The sequence below is a fragment of the Perognathus longimembris genome, chromosome 7, assembly GCF_023159225.1.
Source record: "Perognathus longimembris pacificus isolate PPM17 chromosome 7, ASM2315922v1, whole genome shotgun sequence".
In the NCBI taxonomy this organism is placed as follows: domain Eukaryota; kingdom Metazoa; phylum Chordata; class Mammalia; order Rodentia; family Heteromyidae; genus Perognathus; species Perognathus longimembris.
The window spans coordinates 42,877,499-42,901,980 of NC_063167.1; the positions used below are offsets into that span (position 1 = coordinate 42,877,499).

At 46.5% G+C, this 24,482-nt stretch overlaps 1 protein-coding gene across 1 annotated transcript in view; it reads right to left on the reverse strand.

The window, feature by feature from the left end:
• Positions 1–7,616, reverse strand: part of Kank4 (KN motif and ankyrin repeat domains 4) — a 65,237-nt gene extending 57,621 nt beyond the window's left edge. The window contains exon 1 of the mRNA XM_048351450.1: positions 7,359–7,616. The gene's annotated coding sequence lies outside the window, so the exon portion shown is untranslated. The remainder of the gene's footprint in view (positions 1–7,358) is intronic.
• Between the last annotated feature and the right edge of the window lie 16,866 nt (positions 7,617–24,482).

Sequence of the window (24,482 nt, forward strand, 5' to 3'; positions counted from 1 at the left end):
AACCCAGACTTCTCTGTCTCTATGGCGCTCATTCACCATTGCTCCCTACCTCACTCCAGTGGAACATGCCTCCTCTACCAGTGCAGGTTTGGGGGGGTGGGGAAGGGAGAAGGTGGGAGAAATGCAGAGATGAACTGGAGACACAAGACACAAATAAGCACTTTTCTACCCAAACACAAATGGCAGCCAGATTTTTCCAAACACATTTTTTTCAGTGGTTGCTTGGTAAGATCTTTTTAACAGTTCTAAAATTAGCCAGATCTGAGCTGAGCTCCTGGCTTCATATTTTTTACTTCTGTGACCTACAGCATATGTTTCATCTCTTAGGGGCTCATTTTGTTCATCAATACAAAGGACCTAATAAGACATACCTTATTAGGTTACAGGTAAGTATTAATGTCTATTATATTTAAGGGCTTGGCATGTCTGACACATATTAAGCATGCGATAAAAGGTATCAGAAAGTTACACATGGTGGTATGTGCAACCATAGTATGTACAGGAGTATGTATGTACATACTCCTACTGAGGCAGGAGGATCTTGAGTTTGAGGCCAAACTGGCCACAGCAAGACTCTGTCTCAAAAACAAAAGCAAAAAATAGTAGCTCACTGGGCACAGGTAGCTCACCCCTGTAATCGTAGCAACTCAGGAGGCTGAGATCTGAGGATGGCAGTTGGAAGCCAGCCCAGGCAGGAAAGTCCATGAGACTCTTATCTCCAATTAAACACCAAAAAATCTGGAAGTGGAGCTGTGACACAAGTGGTAGAGTGCTAACATTGAGCACAAAAAATCCAGGGGCCATGTCAGGCTTTGAGATCAAGCCCCAGGACCAGCATACACAAAAAAAGTAGCAGCCACCACCACTTCTCTAATGTGGCTTCAGTAGACTCCTCTCCTCCAGCCTCCTCCTCAAAATCAACATCTGGCCAGTCTCCCCACTCCCTCCTCCCTCCTCTGCCTTCGCTCCATTTCAGAAGCCACTTAAAAGCAACCTCTCCCTGCTTGACCTCTGCTTCCTAGGATTTGACTTTGCATTTGATCCAATGACTCATTGACTCATCAATACAAACTCCTTCTCAGGAATGGAGTTTACTGTTAGGTGATTCTCTCCGTGGGCCAGCTTGTGTGGAATTGGCCAATTATGAGCCTGATGGACTTGTGGGCCAATGGAAATTGCCTAACATGTCTCCCTGTGCTTTGTAAATAGACGATAGGTTGTGGTCACAGCTGTCTTCCTAAGCCACAAATTCTGTGCCTATGCAATTTTCCAATTACTTTTTAAATTAATTTACTTTTTGTTTATAATAAAGATGATGCACAGAGGGATTACAATGACATGTATCAGGTAATGAATACTTTCTTTTTGTACAATGTCTTCTGTTCCCTGATTCTCTTCTAGTCCCTCCCTCCTGTCTTCACCCACAAGTTGTATAGTTCACTTTCATCCATGTAAATTTGCCAATTATTAAGTGGAATTTACTACTGCTCAAGAATCTCTTCTACTAATTAGAACAATAGATGGACATTCAGAAGGTTAGGGTGAGAGAGCAGGAGAAAGCGGGAATCAAGTTTATTGACTTCCTGTCAGGAGTCTTTTGTGCCATCCCTGGTAAGGCCTACACATCCTTTCTCTGGAAATTCTAAAATGCATAAAATAAAATGCATAGCTTTGCTACAAAGATAACCAATAACTTTGAAATATAGTTATTAAATTTAAAAAACAAGTGCATAATATAGCATTATATGTTCTTCTTTATTAACACACTAAATATCTAGCTCTAGCAGCCAGTGTAATAACTACCACAATTTCAAAGCCACCAGTAATATAGTATTTCCAAATATCTGTAACAGCTCCAAGGCAATATCCTGTGATTTCTGTTCATGACAGTGTGGCAGGCAGGCAAATACTCTGGAAAGTTTGTTGCCTACATTGATAATAGGAGAAATAAAATGCCAAGTAAAAATTTTTCTTTCTCACATAGGTTCATAGACTCCTCTGAACTCTATGCAAGGGACTCTTAGGAGTGTTCACCTAAAGTTAAAAATCCCCTGCTAGGTCCTTTCCAACTCACTAAACATCCAAACTGGGAAAAGCTACCTCATCTCCTCCGTGAAAATCTCCACCCCAAATGCCAAGTTGTGCAGATGTGACCTCCCTTGCCCACCCCTCCCATCAGAGTGGTCCAGGAAGAGGCCTGATCCTAAGACCAAGCCTTGAGAAGCAAACTCCAGCAGCCAATGCTCTCTGAACTTCACCCAAGGAGAGGTTCAGTGTGACTGCAGGACAAAGGGTGGCGTGTGCCATGATGACTCCCCACAGCGTCTTCAGCCTCAAGGATGCCTGGCCTCCCACCAGACCTTGCTTTGGTGTTATTACTATGTTTTATGGTTTCTCTCTTCCTCAGCTAAAGGGTCAGTAAGCTCCAGTAATGTTCCCAGGCACAAAAGTGTTGGTGAGTGGTAAAGCTGTTTGCCCCTTTAACTATGGGAAAAAAACCAAAACAACAACCAAAAAGCCAGTAGAGATGTGGCTCAAGTGGTAGAGTACCAGCCTTGAGTAAAAAAAAACCCAAGCCAGAGCACAAGGCCCTAAGTTCATGCCCTACTACCAGCACAAACAAAAGGAAAATAAATGGTCATGGGGCTTGAATTCAGGACCTGGGTGCTGTCCCTGAACTCTTTTGCTCAAGACTAGTGCTCTGCCACTTTGGAACACAGTGCCACTTCTGGTTTTTGAGTGCTTAATTAGATATAAGAGTCTCATGGGGGGGCTGGAAATATGGCCTAGTGGCAAGAGTATACATGAAGCCCTGGGTTCGATTCCTCAGCACCACATATATAGAAAACGGCCAGAAGTGGCACTGTGGCTCAAGTGGCAGAGTGCTAGCCTTAAGCAAAAAGAAGCCAGAGACAGTGCTCAGGCCCTGAGTTCAAGCCCCAGGACTGGCAAGAAAAAAAAAAAGAGTCTCATGGGGTCTTTTCTACTCAGGCTGCCTTTGAACCACCATCCTCAGATCTCAGCCTCCTGAGTAGCTAGGGTTATAGCTAGTGCCCACCTGAAAAGAAAAATTCTAACATTCCTAATACCCTCCTTCCACATATTCAATAAAAAAACTAGTTAATGAATATATAATAAACACTATATATTGAGTCATCACCCAACTTTACTTTGTTGGGGTTTTTTTGTTTATTTTTTTTTAAAAAAAAAAAACAACACCTTTTCCCAAGAATAGGACAGCCACATTTTCCCAAGTGGAGGGAAGTAGAGACCAGGGAACAGCCAATGAACTCAGCACTTGGAAACGCTCAGCCCTCAGCCTGGTGCCCTGGGAGGAAACCTAAATATCAATCGATGTCACTCAGCACAGGCATTGCTGGGCCTCTGTGCAGAAACCAGGCTGTGGGAGAGAAATCAGCATCAGAGGCTGCTCTTTCTTCTTTGCATGGAGCAAATTCTCCCCATGCCATAGTGCACTGGCCCCATCTGTTGACGTCAGAGCCCCAAACTAGAAATACCATACCATGCCATACCAAAGGAAGCTCAGCAGACACAAAGGATTCTTCTAACAGAGAGGGAAAGCCACAGCTACAGTAAACTCACATGAGCACACACACACACACACACACACACACACACACTATATATATATATATATAGAGAGAGAGAGAGAGAGAGTGGTAGTGGAGTGTATGTGCATATACACAACAACTTTTGCTTACTTTTGGGGGAAAAAATGGGATGGGGAAGGAGTTGGAAATTCCGATTTATGTTTTATCCCACAATGCCTCTGTCCCCAGAAAGCTCTTGTGGACAGGGCCTGGGTGAAAGGGTGGGGGCAGCACTGTAGACTCCTTTCCTAGGAATAGGAACATACAGCTAGCTTCTTTAGACACCAGCCATCTCTAACTGCCACATTAGCCATCAACTCAAAATCTTGGGATGTACTTAACTTTATCCTGGAAAGTGCAACAGGCCTATGTTTAGCAAGGGGGCCTCTCTTCTTTCCTTTCATCTACTTGAAATACTGTCTGTGGAGGCCAGAAGTTGTCTACAGATGGGCCTATGAGGAGCTCTTAGTCCAATCCCTATCTGGGAGATTCACTTTCTAAGGCACAAAGAGGGTGGGTTCCAACTGCAAAGCACATAATGGACTACTAGCAACAGACCTAGGCTCCCATCCCCAACTCCCTGCCTTCTTCCCACTTATTCTACTACAGGGAAAGCACAAAATGGTTCACTATCAGAGATGGAGACAGCTTGGTCAAACCCAGTTTTATGGTTTGGAGTTTGGGTTTTGTTGTTTGTTTTGGCAGTGCTAGGGGTTGAATCCGTGGCCTGGCATAGGCTAACAGTAATAATAGCAGAAGTCCTACTACTGATCTACGCTCCCCAGCCCTAAGAACAGGACTGTAAAAGGGAACCTATTCTTGAATTCAGTCCTAAACACCTACGCCCCCCACCCCACCCCCACTCCTCCCTAGGTATGGACTGGATTAGGAGTAAAGTGACCTCTTCCCTGCCCCCTGCAGGGCATGACAGGTATAGACAGGCTCTTACAGCCTCCGGGGAAACCCTTGGAAACTGCAGTAGCACATTCAGTTCAGATGAATGAATTACCAAAAGAAGGAAAATCCTAACCTATAAATGCAAATGGTGAAGCTGGAAGCTGGTTTCTAGTCGCAAAAGGCAGGGGCAAGCAGGTCCAGTGACAGCAAGCAAGAGCCCCATCCTCTCCTTAGTCTGCTGTGCCGGGAAGAAGGCTCTGACAAGGTCAGTGACTGGGCCTCCGATCCCAATGGTCTGTTCAGAGCTGCTTTCTCCCTGGCCCACCAGGTCCAATCCAAGGCTCAAAAGACAATTGTGAAGCACATGTGACCCTCCGCCAGCTAAAACAGATGTAATAACAAAGCAGGCCAGAGGAGGCAAATAGACCAGGGAGATGGCCCATCTGTCTTCCTAATTGTCAACTTTGCCCATAATGAGATTTTTCTCCCATCACACCTTAGGCTGCTACTGAACTGAAGCAAAACCAGGATATCCATCAGCCAGAAACAGCGGCCTTCACTAAGTGCCAGGGATGAAGAGATGTCGCTTAGCTCAGAGAAGGGGAGGGAGAGAGACAGAGAGAGACAGAGATAGAGACAGACACAGAGAGACAAAGACAGAGACAGACAGAGAGAAATGGAAGGAGCTTTGGACAGAGACTGAGAAGCTTAGGATCCCTGTTTTTCACTATCTGTGGGTGTTTGGGCAACCACTGTACCCTACTGACCCTGTTTCTTAGAAAACTACAATTCAAAGTTCTGGAAATGGAGGTCCATGGAAGAGGGGCTGTAAGCCATGTGACATCGAATGCAACACAGTTATCAGTTATATGCACTTGAGAATTTTCAGTCAGAATCATTAAGATGCTTGCAGTCCCCTTCCCATTAAAAAATTAAGAAACACTGCTCCAGGTGGTTTTCATCCAACAGCACTTGTCAAGATGTTGCTGTGTGCCCCTTGCCCACTGCAATTTAGACACAAATATAAGAGAGTTGCGCTGTGGGGTACTCAATGTAGCTGACACTCATAAAGGATGACTGAAGCCAGAAATAGATGGAAAGGTAGACAGGCCCAAGTTGGGCCTCTCAATGTCAGGATTCCTGAGGAATCCCACCTTGCTGGCAATGAGTTATTTCTAGCTGTACAAGTCTGCAATTAACCATTCTTTCAAGCACAAATCTCTCTCCTTGAATACTGAATAGCAGCTCTGGCAGGCTGTGAGTGGAATGGGACAACAGGGGCAACTGAGGAAAGACTGGCCCCTCTGACACCAAGGGGCAGGTAATCAATGCACGGGGCAGAATGAGTCCAGCAAGTTACTGCTAGCCTCTCCCTCTCTCTCCCTGCACTTCCCCCTGGCTAAGGGGCCTCTAGCCACTCAATCAATATTTTGGCTGAGGAAAGAAGATTCCGGTTGGCTCTGACACTAGAATGCAGGATCAAGGGACATTCCTACTTGGACCTCTGGTTCTCATTTGACAAGTTTTCCATTTCCCCCACTGGACTCTGCTGCTGGCCCCAGAGTCCTCTCACATGCTGCTACTTCTTTCACTCTACAAATCTTTCCACCCTCTATGACTAGTTTAACTGCTTTCCATCTTCAGACTGAGAGGCACCGAATGGTTTCTATTCTTCAGGGCTGAGCCCTGAAGAATTTTTTTATCCTTACTCGATTGAGTAATCTTGGTCACAGGACTGGAAGCCCTCCGAGGCCGGAGAGTGCCACTTCTGCCTACTTGTGTATCTTTCTCTCTTACCCTGTGCCTGGCACAGAACTTTGGTTGGCCAGATGACCTAACGGAAAGTCCAGACACTGTCCCTGGTCACTGAGGCAGTTGGGCGGGACTTGGAAAGGCTATGTCAGAGCAGACTACTTCTGTTCCAAGTGGAGCTCTGCCTTTGGATTTGATTTATTCCGGTAGGTCCTAGGGACTCCCACTCAATTCCAGGTGTTTTTCCCTTAGGGATTAACCTCTTCACTGGCTGCACCGGCCCCTCCCCCAATCCTGCTTGGTACCTGGAACTTGGCCCAGGTCTCAGCGAACACCCTGAGAAAGGGGAAAACTCCCATCTTTTCTCTTGGAAAAAGCCTTCTCTCCCTACCAGCGCGCCTGGGAAGTAAGGTTGTTGGGTTTTGCTGCTCGGCTAGATTTCTGGTTCCGATCCAACGGATCCACTTTCCAATTCCCACTGAGGTACCTTGGCCCAAACTGCAGGAGCCAAGCACCTGGGGTCAGACATGGGACCTGAAGGGAAGTGGGCGCGGGAAGGGAGCTTGCCAAGTGGCACGCGGGCTTGGCACAGCGCCCTGGGCGGGCGCAGAGCACACCCAACCCTGAGTCGCCCATCCCTGGCACCCAAGGTCGCTGCCTCACGGGAGCACCCACAAACTTCAGCCCGGGGCCGGGAGGTGCGGGACGAGGAACTAGGGTCGGCTTTTAGGAAAGGAGGGAGCCCGGGCGATCTCGGGGTAGTCCCGGGAGCCCGTGGCGGGGGCGCTCCACAGTTCTGCAAGCTGTATCCGGGATCGAGGGGTCACGGTGGGAAACGGTGGGCAGGGTCTGCACCACATGAGCCGCAAGGACGACGCAGTGCCCCGCACCCTCCCTCGCGCGCGGTGGGACCCCAGGCTGCAGGCGGGGGCGCCCGCGCTCAGCCCCGGCTGTCGCAGCCGCTGCGGGGTCGCGGCGAGGCGCGATCCGAGTGGCCGGCGCCAGGGCCAAGCCCCCCACCCCCGCATCCGCAGGACAGGGTTCTGGGGGCCCTCCCCACGAACGCACCTCCCGGGACGGGGTTGCGGAGCCCCTTACCTCGGCGAGCCGCGGGAGTCTGGCGGGAGGTGCCCACCCGGGCTCCGGGGCGCACGCAGCCTCCGGGCGCACGGTCGGGCCGCGTCCCGGGCGCGCTCCCCGCGCTGGCGCACCCTCGCCGTCCGCGGCGCGCACACCCTCCAGGCGCCCTCTGGCCCGCGGGCTCGGCCTGGACTCGGGGCGCACACTCTGCGGGCGCACCCACCGCCGGATGCGGGGCTGCGACGCGCGCCCCGAGTCCCCGCCTTCCGAAAGGGAAATAAAGATCGGGCCAGGCGCGGCGCGGGCTTTTGTGGGGGGTGGAGGGGGAGGTAGGAAGGGGCCGCCTAGCGAACCCCGAGGGGAGGGGCAGGGGAGGGTCTTAGCCTTTGCATGGAGTTCAGGAGGGGGGGAGAAAAGAAAAAAGAAAAAACTTGGGGAGAAACCAGAAGCCTGCTAACCTGGGTCTAGCGCTCCAGAGGGGTCCAGAACACTTTCCCGGCGCCTTTCCCTTCACCTCGACATTTCCACCCTCGCAGGCACTTGCGCAAGTCACGATTCGAACCCAGGTCTGGGAACTGCGCGTGAACACGCGAGAGGTCCCGGCCAACGTGGGGGCTGGGGAGGACACGGAGACCACGTTGCCACCCCTAGGGCAGCTCCGCCCGGAATCCTAAATCTTCCTACGCCCAGCTGCACGAAGTATCTGCACACGTCTAGCACCAACCTTGAATGACCAGCTTGTGAAGGGTGACCTCCTGCACAAAGACCCTAGGAGAAAGGAGTGATTTCCACTGTCCAGTTACCGGTGAGGACAGACAGACATGGGGGAGTAAATGCAGGGCAGCCTGGGGGACCCACACCCCAGCTCTAACCCACCATGCAGGTCTCCAAATGGGTTTCATTTGTCACTTGGTGACCCAGATGGGAGAGAAAATTCTCATGCAAGGAACATTTTAGGAACTTGGACTCAAACACGGTTATTAGAACGATTTCACTGCCTCCAGGGTTCCACTAAAAGCAGTAGCTACAGAACAGTATTAAGTAGGAATAGTGGCTTGGCCTCAGTGACAGGACAACAGAGTGAGGGGGAGGGTGGTAAGCTGGAGAGAAGTTCCAGACTCTTAGTCAAGTGAAGAAATGCTACTACTCAGCCCTAGTGGATTTTTTTTTTTTTTTTTTGCCAGCCAGGGAAAGAAGTTAAAATGGTCAGATGCTCACTCTCTTTGTGTGTGTCTGTCTCTCTGAGTTTCCCTCTTTCTCAACCCCCCTAATTCTAGATATTTAACCACAGTCTCCCAAAATTGGTTGGCAACACATTTTTTAAATGCTAAACATTATATAGGTCTACAGTGTTCAAGCCAAAGGAAATGCAAGTATGCATCAGAGTCATCCTTCAGGCAAGGGATTCCTGCTTTCATGCTCAGAGTGCTTTGCGTGTTTTACTTGGACCATCCAGCATCCCTAACAGGTAGAGCCAGTGTAGACAACTAATTTCACTGTAGGGACTAGGATACAGGTTCTGGTGAGGTCCAGAACTAGCCCAGGCTCTCTCCCTCTGTGTCTCTGTCTCTGTCTCCTGTCTGTCTGTCTGTCTGTCTCTCTCTCTCTCCCCTACACACACACACACACACACACACACACACACACAAACACACAAACACAGATGGAACTAGAGCTGAAATGCAGACATGCTGCATCCTGAGAACCTTCCCCCCTACACCCTCTGATTCCAGGAAGAAATTGGGTTTTTTGTTGTTGTTGTTTCTGAGCATTGTGAGCCAACTTAGGGATGGGTGGCACTGGGGTATAGAGACACCACACCTTTCCTGGGAAGAGAAGCAGCAGCGCCAGCCTGCTGTCCTCGAAAGCAGCGTGGCCTGATGACTCACACTAAACTGTGTCTCTTGGGGAGCTGAGTCAGAGGAGGTGAGGTCTGAAACCAGCCAGTGAGGCTTCTGCAGCCCAGATCAGGGTATCAAATCAAATACCCCACCCGAGACTCACCATACCCCCAAACCAGAAGCCACTGGCAGAGATGCCAGCTAGAACCTTGCCTAGTTTTTCTATCATGACAGGAAAGAGACAGAGGTAAAGTGGAAAAGGGTCCCCTTTTGTGTGATCCAGGAAAGAGGGCAGCATATCTCCTAGAATCTCAGGTTTGGGCACTTCCACTGCAGGACCCAGCTGGGGCCTCTCAGACAGTGAGTATTCGTGCTGAAAGCTGATTTAGAATGACTGGGCACAACACTGCTGCAGCCAGAGACGAGGGAGCCGCAGCAATGAAAGCATCAAGCCAGCGGAGAGCCTCACTGCCCCGCCCTTTGCTGGAGCAGAGTGTCAGGCAGATTAACACACAGCCCCACACCCGGTGCCCAGCTTTGATCTCAGCACCTCACGTTCATTATCCATCCCACTAGAACTCCAAAGCTGTGACCTGGCTATCATTCCCCCACAAAAGGCACTAGGCAAAATGTCACACAGTCCAGTAAATTGAGAGAAAGGATATACACTGGGTTCTTCGTGATTGGAAGACTGACCTTCTCTGATAGAAGGTCTGGGAATTGGGGCCCACATGGACACTCATTATTCAGATCTCTCTCCAAGAAGAGAATGTCCAGCTGTCCCAGAGCATGGTTAGGGACAGGCCCCACAGCAGTGTCTCCTTTCAGGGTGGGCCTCTCAGTCAGCGAGTGTGCACAGATTCTTAACAGCTGGTTCTTGGTGGGGGCGAGCGGGTGCATCTAGGCCACCAGTTTTCATTCTTCTTTGCATTCCTGTTAGTCTATAAAGTAGCTTCCTACTGAAATTACGAATATTGAATCACTGAAACTTTGGACAGTACAGAACACTACAGTCTATTTTTTTCTGACATGTACAGATCTATGATACAGTTTAACTTATACAGTAAGCATGATAAGCCAGGCTGAAATCTGAAAATCGTGGTTCTAAGCCAGCTCAGGCAGGAAAGTCTGGGAAACTCTTATCTAAACTAAACTTGAAAAAAAAAAAGAGAGCTGGAAGTGGAGCTGTATAGCTCAAGTGGTAGTGTGCTAGCCTTGAGCACAAAAGCTCAAGGACAATGCCTAGGCCCAAAGTTCAAGCCCCAGGACTAACAAAATAATAATTATTAATAAATTAAGCATGGTAAGATATTAATGACAACAAGAATAAACAGAATAGAATAATTATAACAATATAGTTAGGAGTATGCTTTCTCCCTCACAATATCTTATTGTACTGTGTTCATCCTCTTATGATATGAAATGAGGAAAGGAAGTCAGGCAAAGGATATAGTCATCATGACATAGCATAGTAGGTTTAGCCTACAAAGTAAAGGTGACAAGAACACGAACACCCTGAAAACTGGTGGAATAACCAAGATGGCTGCTAAGTGACTAATGGTTGGGTAGTGTCTACAAGGTAGTTTCACTGAACAATGAGATAATTCACAGCCCATCAGATGTGGGATAGAATGGACAGTACCAGATTTCAATCATGCTATTCAGAATAGTGCTTGATTTAAAATTTACAAATTTTTTGTTTCAGAAACTTTCCAATTAATATTTTTGTACTAGTTGAACATGGATAACAGGAGCTTCAGGAAGCAAAGCCAGCCAGGTATTGGTGGCTCATGTTTGCAATCTTAGTTACTCAGGAGGCTTAGATCTGAGGGTCATGGTTTGAAGCCAGCCCAGGCAGGAAAGTTTTTCTTTTTTTTGGTCTGAGACTGGAACACCAACTTGGTACATGATGTTTTAATTCATTGACTAGTGCTCTACCAACTAAGCCATACTTCTAACTCCTCTGTGAGATCTGTATTCTCAATGAACCACAAAAAGCTAGAAATGAAGCTGTGGTTCAAGTGGTAGTGTACTAGCCTTCAGCTCAAAGTAGTACCCAGGCCCTGAGTTCAAGCTCCAGGACACACATGAAAGAAAGAAAGAAAGAAAGAAAGAAAGAAAGAAAGAAAGAAAGAAAGAAAGAAAGAAAGAAAGAAAGAAAGAAAGAAAGAAAGAAAGAAAGAAAGAAAGAAAGAAGGAAGGAAGGAAGGAAGGAAGGAAGGAAGGAAGGAAGGAAGGAAGGAAGGAAGGAAAAGAAAGAGAGAAAGAAAAGGAAAGAAAGAGAGAAAGAAAAGGAAAGGAATAAAGATAAAGCCAGCCTGGCAGAAGACTTTATAAGACCACTTCTCAAAAAAAAAAAAAGAACTGGATGTGGGTATGTACCTGTTCTAGCTGCAACAGAAAACATAACACAAGTGGATCACAAGCCAGGCAGAAAATGAGACTTTATCTCAAAAATAACTGGCTAGGGACTGGGAATATGGCCTAATGGTAGTGTGCTTGTCTCCCATACATGAAGCCCTGGGTTCCTCAGCACCACATATATAGAAAAGGCCAGAAGTGATGCTGTGGCTCAAGTGGTAGAGTGCTAGCCTTGAGCAAAAAGAAGCCAGGGACAGTGCTCAGGCCAAGTTCAAGCCCCAGGACTGGCAAAATAATAAATAAATAAATGGTAAAAATCAGGGTAAAGGCATAGCTCAGCAAGCTGAAGGACCCAGGAGTCTGAGATCTGAGGATCAAGATTCAAGGGCAATCTGAACAAACAAGTTCAAGAGACTCTTATCTATAAGTAACCAGCAATAATCCATAAGTGCTAGCATGTTTCAAGTGGTGAAGTACCAGTTTTGCGCAAAATAGCTAAGTGAGAACATGCATGCCCTGAGTTCAAGTCCTAGCACTAGTGTGTGTGTTCATGTGCATGCACGTGCATGCACACACACATACACAAAGGGTATGGCTGTAACAGGAATGTTGGTTAATATATCTGTTTACATCATCAATTAATATGAAACTAAAGTAGCAAAGATTGAGGCTAGAAACTACACTCCTTGCTCGAACCCTTGAATGACAACTTTGTGAATCAGAAAACAGTCTTCAAAAGGAAAGTAGAACTTTCCTTTCCCTTGTGCTATTTGCAGTGTATCAGCTACAACTATAACAAACTTTTAAAATTCAGTGTCTAGTATTAGGCTTTCCCCTTTGCATTGTTATGTCTTCAAGGCTGTGCTGGTTTGTGTAAACATAAATTCACATTTCCTTAACATAACTATGTTGGAAGGAGCCTGCTGGGTCATATGACAAGCACATGTTTAAGTTCATCCACTGCTTTCTGGAGCAGCTAAACATTTTATACCACAGCAGTACACGAGAGATCTGCCTACTCTTTATCTTCTCAGCATTTGTTATAATCAATATCACCTTTTCAATATTTAGCCACAAAGGTACAGAGGTATGTCATCCTACCTCTTTCACTTACTTCCCTTTTGTCTAAATCTCTTATTCATGAGCTCATTTGCTCGCTGTATTATTTTTCCTTTTAACATATCTTCTTTAGTTGGAAGTTTGTAGTGTGTGTGTGTGTGTGTGTGTTTGTCCTGCGGCTTGAACTCAGGGTCTGGGGGGTATCCCTAAGCTTTTTTGCTCAAGGCTAGTGTTCTACCACTTGAGCCACAGCTCCACTTCTGGCTTTCTGGTAGTTTGTCAGAGATAAGAGTCTCATGGACTTTTCTACCTGGGCTGACTTTGGACCATGATCCTCAGATCTCAGCCTCCTGAGTAGCTAGGATTATAGGTGTGAGCCACCAGCACCTAGCTAGGTCTGTTTGTCTTTCATGACACTCAGTACAATAGAAATCAATGCTTGCTGTCAGTTTCTCCCAAAAGATTATATGCGATGACATAAGAGTCTCTACCTTATCTGCTGCATTGCAAAGTAAGTTCAACTCTTGGCATATAGCAACATAAATCCTGGTTCCCAATGTTTTCTAAATGAATAAATGATTGAGTCTCCATTGCCTCGAGACTTGGTGAGGAGTGAGGAGATCTCAAGTAAAATTTTTTATGAGAGCTTCAAGTTGTCTTTTACTTGTCTGTAATGTTAAATTGTTACTATATTGATGTTTTAGACTGCACATTGAATCTAAATTCAAAAAAGGTTTATCATTGTAATTAAATCCAAAAGGGATATGCACCTTTACATTTTAGCACATGTAAAATATCCTATTAAATATCAAATAAAACAATCATTTAATGTAGATTTACATATAAATTATCAATAAAGTTTATAATGCAAAACTATTCTGTGATGATAGCACCAAAGACTATACCTACCTTTGGCATAGGAAAACTTGAGATGACAATGTTCTATTTTTAAAATCTGGATAAAATGTAAAAGACCACATTACTTCATGAAAATTCATTCAGTCGTACCTATTTTTTTTGTGGGGGGCGGGGAGAGGGGAGAGGTCCTGGGGCTTGAACTCAAGGCCTGGGCGCTGTCCCTGAGCTCTTTTTGTTCAAGGCTAGTGCTCTACTACTTGAGCCACAGAGCCACTTCCAGCTTTTTTGTGATTAATTGGCCAATAACAGTCTCACAAACTTTCCTGCCTGGGATGGCTTTGAACCATGAACCTCACATCTCAATCTCCTGAGTAGCTAGGATTATAGGCATGAGCCACCAACTCCTGGCTAGCTGTGCTTTTATGATTTGTGCATTTTCATTTTTTTGTTTGTTTGTTTTGTTTTTGTTGCCAGTCCTGAGGCATTGACTCAGGGCCTGAGCACTGTCCCTGGCTTCTTTATGCTCAAGGCTAGCACTCTACCTCTTGAGCCACAGTGCCACTTCCGGCTTTTCTGTGTATGTGGTGCTGAGGAATCAAACCCAGGGCTTCATGTATACAAGGCAAACACTGTACCACTAGGCCATATTCCCAGCCCCTATTTGTGCATTTTCTTTGTGTTATAGTTCTGTGTACTACTTTATTGAAAAAAAATTAAAAAAAAACACATTCCAAAGTGTAAGAGAATCCCCACCCTCCGATAGCTGAAATTCTAGTCATACTTTTCAAATTTATAACTGCTTATGAATGTGCTCCTTCTGGAAAGTGGTTTTGGCCATTTTATTAAATCAGTTGTAAGTCTATATTCTTATGTAAAGAAACTTTGCTATGTACATAAAACATTCTGCTCATGGACAGCACCCAGGCCCTGAGTTCAAGCCCTAGGATTAGCACCAAAAAAAAGGAAGAAAGAACTCATTCAGCAAGAAATTTGGCATGAAGTTGAAAGAGCCTGTCTATCTATGGAGGACAGAATTAGTTACCAAAGTCACTTTGGTCCCTAATGCCACATAGATGGCAGCCTAGGTTCCATCCTTATGAACATGCAACCCTTCCATCAGCAGAAGTTTCTTGCTGCCATGTGATTTCATGGAGCATTCTTGGCCTAGGATGGTCATCTGTAGATCTTTATTCGGCAGGTGCTCCAGGTATCATCACTGTGTATCATCACACGGAGATCTCCTCCCCTTGGTGTTCATGCTTCACGGAGTCCCTCTTCTTGAGTATGGACCACACCTGCTGATCTACTATTAACAAATACAGCAAGAGTTATGACTGTCTCTTCCAAGAAACTTTACAAAAAGCCTGCTTTCCATCTTGGGCTCCCTCTCTTCTTCCATTTCCTGCTCAGTCCCAGAACTCTTGCTCTGGGGAAAGCTAGCTGTTTGACGGGACGGACAGTACCCCTGTCTGGGGCCAGCAGCCTATGAGAATCCCACGCTTGCTAGGAAAATGAGTGTGCTTCGTAGGGAAGCCTGATGCCTGCTGATGACTGCAGTGCCAGCTCACCCCGACGGCAGCCTTGTGGGACCTGGCACCATGAGCACCCAGCTGCTCCATACCCAGATCAGTTGTCCTACAGAAACTGTGAGCTCATACAAGCGTTTTGTTTGAAGCAGCTCAAGTTTGGAATAAATTGTTACAGCAATAGATGACTAAGGCAGTCCCACTCACCTTTACTCTTCCCACCACGAATTTCATCTCTTCTCCAGCAGTAGCCAATACCCCCACAGCTACAGCATTTATCACTCCTGCCTACTTCTGCCATAAAAGGGATCAGAGACCATGTCTTGTAAGCTTTTCCATGTGTTTAATAATATATGAAAGAATAAGATGGTTGGGGATTTTTCTGGTGGCTTTTTTTTTTTTTTTTTGCCATTACTGGGGCTTGAACTCAGGGCCCGGGTAGTGTCCTTGAGCTCTTTTTCTGGAGTCCAGCCCTCTACCACTTGAGCCATAGTGCCACTTCTGACTTTTTGGTGGTAGTCAGAGATAAGAGTCACAAGGACTTTCCTGCCCAGGCTGGCTTTGAAGCACAATCCTCAGATCTCAGCCTGCCTCCCGAGTAGCTAAGATTATAGGTGTGAGCCTTCAGCACCTGGCTCAAGGGTAGCTGTTTAATCTTGGAAAAATAGCATCTTTTCTGATTCTAGATCTTTGATAACATAAAAATTATGGAAATATCAAAAAATTATGGAAATATTTAAGAGGTAAAATACGTATTAGTTACAAACTAGTTTAAGAGGTAATTAAAAATAAGGAGGAGTACAAGTTTGACCAGCAAACTCTTCTTTTAGCTCCCCCAAAAAGAAAAAAAAAAAGAATGCCACAGGAAGAACCAGCTCATAGTGGAATTTAGTAAGTTTAACTTTGCTCAAAATTGAGGTAGCTTCAGGCATGGCCACCAGGCTTATTGATGTACAAGCCTGGCACTTTGGAAGACTTTTGTGGCAGGCAGATAAAACTATCTGTCCAGACCACTGTGGGGTGAGGAGAGGATGAGGAAGGCCCTGGACTCTCGAACCCTTCAGAGACTCTGAGCATCTAGACTTGGGAAAGTTACACAGAGCAATGGATCTTCCTGTTATGACTGTTTTGCTATAAATGAAATAGGAAAATATGAGAAAGTTCTTGAACTCTCTGGAGAGGAAGCCAATAAAAAGTAATCTGACCACCCAACTGGAAGTTCATTTGAAATAACTTTCTTGGGCTATTTTAAGGCAGAAATAGACATGCTCCTATTAATAAGCCTTAAGTAAGGCTTGTCTATAGTGAGTGGCAGTGAAAGCCTCCCCCACTGAGCCCTGAGGGTGACAGAGAGAAGGTTGAAGACTTGTTACGGACAAGTCCACACCAGTCATGACCCACAGAACATTCCACAGCAAGACATTCCATTCCCCCTTAGTCCAACTCTAGCCTTCCATGGAGGAGTTTCCATCCATCATGGCAGCAGCTAGAGGAGCAGATGTACCTGCGTTCTGCCATGGGCTTTCCAGCTTCCCACCATCCCAGCCTACTAAGGGAGGAGGGCTGATTTTCATTGATTTCCACCTTCATTTTGAAGATGTGGAAACAATTGGTAAAAGAAGCTAGGATTTGAGACCACCTAGCTCCCAAACACATAAATGACCACTCCGATTTTGCCTCTCTTCCTGAGGCACCATGTGGATGAAGTCCTCTGTGTGGCCTCTGTGTGGGGTGAGGAGGCTGACCATTTCCCTGTATTCTGTCTTTGTTCATACGGCTCTTCAATGTCCTTGCAATCTGATTCTGTGTCCTTTCTCTCTCCCAAAGTCTTGACTTTTTGCTGTGAAATTTCTGCTAACCCGTTCTCTGTAGACTCCCAGTTTCTCTCCTCCTCATATGACCCTCTGGTTCAAATTCCACCTATAGAAGCTTCTACCACATTCTTGTGGTCTCCAGCCCCCACTGCTATCCGCCTCAGGCCTCAGCATTTCTTGGTTTAAATTCCTGAGGCAGGAATCTGATTGCCCCACCCTCCCTTTTTGTTCTGGGTCATAAGTCATAGATCATAGGTCACCAGCTAGCTCAAGTGAGCCATCACTGAGTCTGTCCCCAGTGCAGCCTAGATTGGAGTGGGATAAAACAGGGCTAAGGAATGTGCCCCTACCCCCACTTCAGCAAAGGCTGTTTGTTGAATTGTTCCTTTTAAGAAGGACAATGCCAACATTTGTACTGTACTAAAACCTCCACTGGCCTGAGGCAGGAACTGGAGCTTTTATAATAAGGGTTTCAACTGCTAGAAATGATAACTTACAGTATGTTGGTTCCCACTCCAACTCTCATTGTGTAACCTGGTTTCCTCTCCGCTTCCTCCCATCACCCAATTCTCTTTCTACCTCTGGGACTTTCCCACTGTGCCTCCTCTCCAGGGGCTGCCAGGTGACCTCTGGGCGCTGCCCTCTGCTGGTCACCACCTGTCATCTGCACTGGCACCACTGGTTCTGGGTCTGTGGCCTTCTGTTGCTGATACTCTTGTCCCACCTAAGCACACAACTCATAGGGACAGCTCTTCTCCTGCTCTGCTACCCACTGGGAAATTGGATTTCAACGCTCAGGTCCCATTGGCTTGCCAGGGATTGAATGACTCTGCTCTTTCCATTTGTACTCACAGGCTCCTTTTGCAGGAATCCATGTCCAGGAACAGAGGCTGGGGCAAAGTGAAGGACAACAGTCTCCCTGGTATTGGCCTCATTCACTTCCTCTGGGGCAAGCATTTCTCAGGAGACTCCTTGGTTCCCAGGCTAATAAACTTGGGACCGGCCTAGGTCTTCAAGTCTGGCCCTCCATGGTAGAGGTGGCTTAGAATGGATCAAACAATCTCCTACTTGACAGTGGAAATATTCAGAACCAACTCCCCCCAACCCCTACTGTACCCCTTTAGGACCTTGTGTGAAGAGGAAAAGACAGGAGTGTGATAGTGTATCCAAGAGTATGGGCCTTGGGGTCAGACTAGACTGTCCTCTTGTCTTGATGTCACCAACTTGAGCTGGTCACTCAACTTCTCTGGACCTTGACCATCTCCTCTCCTCTCCTTCCCCTCCCTCTCTTCCTTCTCCTTTTCCTTTTTCCTTCCTTCTTTTCTTTTCTTTTTTGTGGCAGTCCTGGGGCTTGGACGTAAGGTCTGGGCACTGTTGCTAAGCTTTTTTAAGGCTAGTGCTCTACCACTTAAGCCACAGCTCTACTTCCAGCTTGTGTGTGTGTGTGTGTGTGTGTGTGTGTGTGTGTGTGTGTGTGTGTGATTAATTGAAGAGTGTCATGGACTTTCCTGCCTGGGCTGGCTTTGAACTTCAATCCTCAGATCTCAGCCTCCTGAGTTCTGCGGGGCAGTGCATTCCTTGTTATAGAATCCATATGTGTCTTACCTTCTCCAACTGAAGTGGCTTTTTTTTTCCTTTTGCTTTTTTCATTGTAGGCCAGCACTGATGATGGAAACACAAATGTATAGAAAATACCCTTGCTTATAAATTTCCAGGGCAAAGGAGAGTTTACTAAACAGTGGTCAGACACCTAGAGCCTTATGTGTTTAGAGAGGCCTGTCCTCTCAGGGTGACAGGGTCACCCAGGCCCCCAGCCACAGCTCCTTATCTGTTCCCCACCACTTCCCATCCCCACAATCCCAGCCTGAAGCAGCTAAGGAGTGCAGTTGTCCTTCTCCAGGCTTCCTGGGGAAAGTCAGGAAAAGGAGAGCTGCCCTGTTGTCTGAAGTCCATTACTGTGCGCTCCTCCCTCCCCATGCTTCTGCCCTCCCAGCAGAAAGAGAAAGAGCCCAAGAGTCCTGGACTGTTCTGGGTTCCCCAGAACATTGAAATGAAGCCACAGCCCAGAGGTTGCCAAGAAGAGGTATTACCTTTAATACCCTCATGGCAGGAAAAACTCGTTTCTTCAGGGGCTAGGTGGACAGAAATGACTCTTTTCTCAATCCCAGAGAAACACGAAGTCCAAGGGCACCTGTGGAGTTCCCCCATCTAGGGGATCTAGTCATTTCTAGGCTCCTCTCTCTTGACTTTTTCTGTGGTCTTTGCATTGCCTACCAGACTGAGAGGGGGAAATAGACTCGTATTTAACATATTCTACGTGAGCAGCAGCATTTAAAGTCCACAACACTGTGAGTTGGGTGGTTCCCCATTTTACTAAGGAATCTGAGCACCAAGACATTTTTTAATAACATGTCCCTGGTGACACAGTAAGTGAAAGATACAACTAAGACAAATTTCTGTGGCACCAAAGGTGCAATTTTTCAAAAGTGAACGATTTCTCTGTAATCTTAGACCAAAAACAAGTGACTCTGCTGATCCAGGAAACAGCTTTGTCAGAGTATAACATTATCTCACACTTGCTTAGTGACAGACAGAGCCCTTTTCTTCTGAGGGACTTCAATATGAGACCATGAGTGACATGGCAGCTCTGATTTTCTGGGGAGTTGCAGTCATTTTCTCTGCCTTAAATTTCTCAAAAAGCAGGGCTGGGGATATGGCCTAGTGGCAAGAGTACTTGCCTCCTATACACGGGGCCCTTGGTTCGATTCCCCAGCACCACATATACAGAAAACAGCCAGAAGTGGCGCTGTGGCTCAAGTGGCAGAGTGCTAGCCTTGAGCAAGAAGAAGCCAGGGACAGTGCTCAGGCCCTGAGTCCAAGCCCCAAGACTGGCAAAAAAAAAAAAAAAAAAAAAAAAAAATCTCAAAAAGCTTCTCCACCTATCCATTCAACCATCCAACCTTATGTCCATCCATCCATCCATCCACTCACCAAACCAGTAATAATCTATCACTTTTCACCCATCCATCCATCATATATCCACTCACAGATGACTTGATCCACTCAGCTGTTCATCTATCTATCCGTTAACTTCTTATTCATTTACCCACTCACTAACCCATCCCTCATCCATCCATAATCTGTCTATCCATATGTCAGCTCATTTACCCAACTATCCACCTACTATCCACTCATCCATGGTCAATCTATCCAACTATCCACCTGTCCCTCCATTATCCATCCACACATCCATCCATCTACCCACTCATCCATCTATCCTTTCATCCACACCTCATCCATCCACTCACATATCCACTCATCCACCCACCCATCCATTTATCATGCACACATCATCTCTGTGTCCACTCATACATCCACCTAGCCATCATTCACCCATTCATCCATCTATTCATCCACCCATTCACCTATCCATCTATCTCCATCCATCCATCCATCATCCACTCATCCATCTATCCTCCATTAATCTTTTCATCCATGTATTTATTTATCTATCTATCCACACATCTATCTAACTTCTGAGCCTCCATGTACTCATCTATAAAATGGAGACAGCAATGTAAAGTTTAAATGAGGTCCAACATGTTAAGTACTGTATCACAGCTGATTTATCCCATGGATTAGAGAATCAGGAAGATTTTAATTCTTTGGGATGCCCTATTTCTGTGGGCGGACAATGTTTAATGTACTTGTCTTTTAATGCTCTGGGCCCCAGGGTTGTATACTAGATGCTTTTCATTAACAGACGACTCTGCTCCCACAGAGACAGTGAGGAAATCCCAAAGAGTAGAAGCAGGTAGGGGTCTGCTGGATGACAGAAATACAGTCAGGAGCAGCTAGGGTTGCACCTTAAAGGAGCCAGCCAGGCATGGGGGACAGGACTGCAGCAGGAAGTTAAGATCAGCTTCCTCACCTTCCCCCTTAGACTGTCTCTCCAGAGGAGGAAGCTTGTCCAGTGCTGTGCTACACAAAAGCATGACCATCTTCTCTAAACAGAGTCATGCCTGACTAAGGGGGAAAGGAGGTGAGAAGCTTCTACCGCAGAAGCTGGCAAGGCTGCAGCATGGCTTGCCTACTGAACCCAGTAACAATAAAGGGGACTGTGCTTGACATTTGCACAGCACTTTACAGTTTGCACAGGGTTTGCACGTGATGGCATGTCTGATGAACAGGCATTCACACCCAATTTAGAGATGGAGAAATAAATATCGCACAGAGTAGCTGCCTGCCAGACTGCACCAGCTCCAACCCCTGATTTTGTTTCCCCCATTTCTGTAGTCCACTCTTTTTTTTTTTTTCTGGTTCAGGGGATTGAACTGAGGGCCAGGACACTGTCCTGAGCTTCTTTTTGCTCAAGGCTAGCGTTCTACCACTTGAGCTATAACACTACTTCCAGCCTTTTCTGTTTATGGGGTACTGAGGAATCAAACCCAGGGCTTCACGCATGCTAGGCAAGCACGCTACTGCTAAGCCACATTCCCAGCCCTGTGGTCCACTTTTGGCATGGTCCCTGGACACTGAGACAAAGTTACTTCATCACATGTCAGGCAGCCATGACTTTCAAAACCACTAGGAGAGGCCTCTCTTACTTGCTGTTTAGGAATTAACTAATTTATGTTGATTTTTCAGACTCCCTGCCATGTGCTGGAAGCTTGACTTCTATTAGACAGGCTGACCAAATGCAGGTGGATACAACCAAGTACACGAGGCCACCACAAGACCTCAGCTGCCCTGGGAACACAGGCACTGAGTCTCCCTGTCAATAACCTCCCAGAAGCAGCTAAGTAGGCAAAGGAAGGAAGAGGGGAGGGGCTAGGGTAGAGAGTCCCCACAAACATCAGGAGTCAAGAACTGGTGTGTGTGTGTGTGTGTGTGTGTGTGTGTGTGTGTGTGTGTGTGTGTGTGTGAAATAGATGATGCAGTAACTGGAGGGAGGAGGCCAAGGAGGTAAGAAGGGGAGTGGGGAGCCCCAAGGCTAGAGAGGAGACAGGAGACATTTACTAGAGAGCTTGAGAGCATCCTGGAAGAGCCAGCCATGAAGAGCAGATGGACCTGGCTTCAAGTCAGAACTCTGCCACTTCAGCTGATGAAGCAGTTCACTTTGACTTTGTTGAGGCTCAGTTTCTACATCTGTATCATGGGGGTAATACCAGTCCCTGCATTGTACTTTGATGGGAAGATTGCTGCAGTTGAAGCTGTGGTCCTAGCTGAAACCCTCTGTCCTCCACTCCAACGCTGGCCCTGCATCTGTGCAAACTGCTTGGCCAGCTGCTTCTCTCTGAAGTTCTGTGTATGTGGCAGGGGCGGGGGATAGGATCTGGTGGGAGCCCCACAAACAAACTAGATCCTTCCTATCTGCTTTCTTAAAGCTTCTGGTGCTTTTTCAGTCTTGCGTCAACAAGGCTCCCCCGTGGCAGAGCTGAGCTTGTTTGCAGGCTTCCCAACAAGAGCAGACTTTGCTTTGTGGCGCATCCAAGTCAAGGACGCAAGCCTAGCAGGGTCGGCCCCTCAGCAGCCTGGCTGAGCGCACAGCACATGGGCTCCCTCCTCTAGGCCTCTGAAGTTTAGTAATTCAGAATTCCTCCCTGTGGTCGCTTATCTCCAGGGTGGGAACTGCTGCGCCCTGCATTTGCTGTTTTCTGTTCTGGCAATGGTGGGAATGTTTGTGTCCCTCAAAGATTCCTGTGGTGAAATCCTAATCCACCCTCAAGGTCATGATACTAAGAGATAATGCCTTTGAGGGGTGATTGGGTCATGAGGAGGGCCCTCATGAACAGACTTTGTGCTCTTATGAAAGAGGCTCACACCTGTAATCCTAGCTATTCAGGAAGCTGAGATCTGAGTATCACAGTTCAAAGCCAGCCCAGACAGGAAAGTACATGAGACTCTTATGCACCAATTAACCACTGAAAAGACAGAAGTGACACTGTGGCCCAAGCCGTAGAGCACAAGCCTTGAGCAAAATAAGCTCAAGGACAGTACTTAGGCCCTAAGTTCAAGCCCTAGGACTTAGAGAGCTGCTCAGTCATGGGAGGATACACATCTGAGAGCCAGAGTGAGGCCTCATAAGAACTGAGAGAAATAAGATTCTGTTTGTAAGCATCAAGTTTATGGTATTTATAAGAAAGTTCTCATTTTACCTCTTTAGTTACCTAGTTGGCAACTCTAGAGCTAGTTATTCAACCTTTATATTAAATCCTCATTATCCAAATGTGACTAATTAAGAAGATGCAAACTGGGCACTTGTGGCTTACTCCTGTAATCCTAGCTACTCGGGAGGCTGAGATCTGAGGATCAGGGTTGGAAGCTAACCTAGGCAAGAAAGTCCATGAGACTCTTGTCTTCCATTACCCACCAAAAAGCCAGAAGTAGAGCTATGTCTCAAGTGGTAGAGCCTCTAGCCTTGAGCACAAAACTCAGAGACAATGCCTAGGCCCTGAGTTCAAGCCCCAGGACTAGCACAAAAGAAAAGAAAAATAAAGAAGATGCACATAAACTGATTGGTCTGTGCCAAAGTCTCACAAATGCTTGCCCTTGAGAGTTTCTAATATTCTTTCATATATCTGACATCACAAATTCTCCATCAAGCACAATGCCAAACTCCTGTGCTGACAACATCTATAAGTAATAGTTATGGTAAAGTTAGCTTGCTACTGCTCCATTTGTTATTTATTTGCACATCTTACCACTATTCTTAGATGGTAAATTACTCAGAATTGATTTCTCCAAATGACTCATTTCTATATCGTTTGAGGCCTACAACAGTTCCAGGAACCGTAAACAATGTCTCAGATAAGATATGGCGAATGAGTGAATTCCTTTTTTCAGCAAATGGTCCCTGACCTCATATGGTGAAACAGGTACTGGGGTAAGGATAAGGGACACAACGACAAAGAAACCAACAGAGTCCCTGCCCAGAGTGACTGCATGTCTGATTCACTGACTGGAATTGGACAGCCTCTGTTGGGGCTGGGAGAGGGGCCATCTCCTGGTGTGATGTAGACTTTTCTAGATGTCCTCTGCCTCCTCCCTGCTGAGTATGGCCAAGCCCTGGGTGGAGATGGCTTCCCACTGTGGTTTACCTTGTCCTGAACACTCTGAGCTGGTAGCCAAGGGCTGTATTTAAATAGCAAACATTTGCATTTTTAATGTTGACTGGAATTGGAAAAGCAGCGATAACCTTTCCAAACCAATATTGGTTTTTATGTGATTGGAAGAGACTGGGCCTCGGGCATTGCTTAAATGGAAATTTTAAAGTATTTTCAGTACTGGGGAGAGTGCAGAATCATCCTAGGGCACTGGGCATGCGCAGAAAGCACCACCTCCTCCTTTAGTTGCACACTCAGCACCTTGGCCTGACCACATTGCAGTCTTGCTTCACCGATCCCCTTAACCTCCTCAGAGGAGAGATGGCATGAGGGCTAGCCAACTTAGGTCCTGGATTCAAATGCTGAGGCTCAGTGTATGTGCTCAGATTGAAGCAAAGAAACCCAGCTTGGGCCTCAGAACCTGCTCCAAACGCCTTAGTTTGCAATCCTTCAACCCTGTACCACCTCCCCCATCTACCCCTGGACTCAGACAAGGTACTCACTTCACTAGTTGCCCTTTTCCTAAGTCCACAAAGAATGCCCAGTTCATGGGTTAGCTGAGATGTTGCAATGTGAT